We start from the raw sequence: 2166 nt of genomic DNA, 5'->3' as shown, positions 1-2166 counted from the left end.
TATTATTATTATTATTATTATTATTATTATTATTATTATTCAAGTCAAGTGACCATGACTATGCTAGGGTGTTGCCTAGGATATTTGCGTGATTCAAATTTGTCACCATGAGCAGGTCAGGGCAACCACGGGATTTGAAGAAGTAAGTGTTCCTCTCATTTTTCACTTTAATTTTATTTTATTTGAATTTTTCATGCTCTGACACACTAGCTGGTCTTTTTTTGTTTTTGGGATTTGGCAAGTACATGCACAAGAAATTTCAGAGTAAGTCTGATTTTTCACTTCAATTTTATTTTATTGTAATTTTTCATGTAAGCCTGATTTTTCACTTCAATTTTATTTTATTTTAATTTTCCATGCTCTCTTACACTCGCTGCGTATTAACCCGTAATTATCTTTTTTGTTTTGGGGATTCGGCAGGCACATGCACAAGAAATTTCATAGTAAGTCTGATTTTTCACTTCAATTATTATTATTATTATTATTATTACTACTACTCAAGTCAAGTGACCATGACTATGCTAGGGTGTTGCCTAGGATATTCCCGTGATTCAAATTTCTTACCATAAGCAGGTTAGGGCAACCACGAGATTTGGAGAAGTAAGTGTTCCTCTCAGCTTTGTAAACATTTGTATGAGTATTTCTTGGTTTTAACGGTTGTGTATTTGAACAATGTAGCTATGGAGAGTAACATGTAATTTTGCATCTATGATTTACAAAGCTGACGGAACTGTTATTCTACGATCAATATTTTCTTTATGTTTGGAAATTTGCATTTTAATGTGGTTCATATTATTCTAATGCAAACTTTTTGTTGTTTTAGCTTGCAGCAAATGCCATATTGGCAGTCTCTCTTGCAGTCTGCAGAGTTGGTGTTGCTGTCCTGAAAGTTCCTCTTTACAAGGTATTTATCCACGAGCTGTGGTACTTGATCATCTCAAATGAAAATGCAAAGGGAGAGAACAAAAAAAACCCAGCTAATACGGAAAATATAAGCAACGATTTACAATCTGACACATATATTTTCTTGAACTACTTGCCAAGGCTGTTGAGAATCTTTCCACTGCTGACATACAATTGGAGAAGAAGGGAGCAGAATGATATGTGGGAGCATTATGTTTTGGTTACTGTTCTTGGCAGTAGAACATTCAACATATTTTTGTTATTTAAATTTATATTGTCCAGAAGATCAACTACTGTATCTTTACAATTGCGCTTTGTTCACCCTTTGTTAGCATATAAATTAAGCTCCAATTATTTTGATTCTCTGCCATAAATTCAAACTTAAAATTTTCTAACTGGCAACTAACCTTTTTGTGTACCTTGAACCTAATCATTAAAAATATTCAAATCACAAAAATATGTTTTTTTTTAAATTCTGAATCTTAGAATTTTTGACTTTTTTCCTTGGAAAACTTGATTTAGTTATTTTAATCAAATTGCTCGAAGTATTTCTTACATTACTAACTGCAAATCTAGAAATAGTCCAGAAACATTTAGGACAAATTTTTGTATAGATGTCTATCTTTTTACAAGTCACATATTATACTGATAATTTATCTGACAGACTACCTTTTTTGTTGCTTCTTTTGTGCTTGGATGTATCAATATCATATGTGTGATGTGATGTGCTTCTGCCATTCACAGGTTCAGGATCCACAAAGAATTAAATACAATGGAACAATTCAAGGTCTAAAATATATATGGAGAACTTAAGGTTTTCATGGGTTGTTTAAAGGGAATGGTACTAATAATTGTCCTAAATTCTACTGTCCAGTTCTTTAGTTATGAGTAAGCTTTCAAGTAAGTTTTGCTTTAGATATACACTGATGTACTGCACTTTTATGATGATAAATTTGTAATGATGGGATTCTGCCATCCTTTTGTATTTTAATTTTTTTCAAAATAGTTTTCTCTAAGCATGGTCACTTTTTTGGCAAAGTAGTTTCAATTTTTATATCCATGTCTTACATATATAGTTTTTTCTCCTCTTTTGACTGAATGTTTCTTTTCTGGAAGAGGTATACTGCATGATTATTGTCTCATGCTCATTCCAAAGAAATCTTTGCGTAATCTTTACATTGTTTATGAAATTCCAGCATTTTTATATATCCATGTCCAAAATGGAGGAAGCCAAGATTAATGCATGGGAGAACTTACAAAAGG

General features: G+C 31.9%; 1 long non-coding RNA gene across 1 annotated transcript; it reads left to right on the top strand.

The window, feature by feature from the left end:
• The first annotated feature begins 544 nt into the window (after positions 1-544).
• LOC121174884 (uncharacterized) lies at positions 545-1870 on the top strand. Its single transcript, XR_005891447.1, has 3 exons — positions 545-600; positions 824-904; positions 1648-1870. It is a non-coding gene; the product is annotated as an uncharacterized lncRNA (long non-coding RNA).
• Positions 1871-2166: the final 296 nt, after the last annotated feature.

This window comes from Glycine max, chromosome 5, assembly GCF_000004515.6.
Source record: "Glycine max cultivar Williams 82 chromosome 5, Glycine_max_v4.0, whole genome shotgun sequence".
NCBI classification, from domain to species: domain Eukaryota; kingdom Viridiplantae; phylum Streptophyta; class Magnoliopsida; order Fabales; family Fabaceae; genus Glycine; species Glycine max.
Note: the sequence above shows the minus strand (reverse complement) of the source record. Positions and strands in the feature narration are given on the sequence as shown.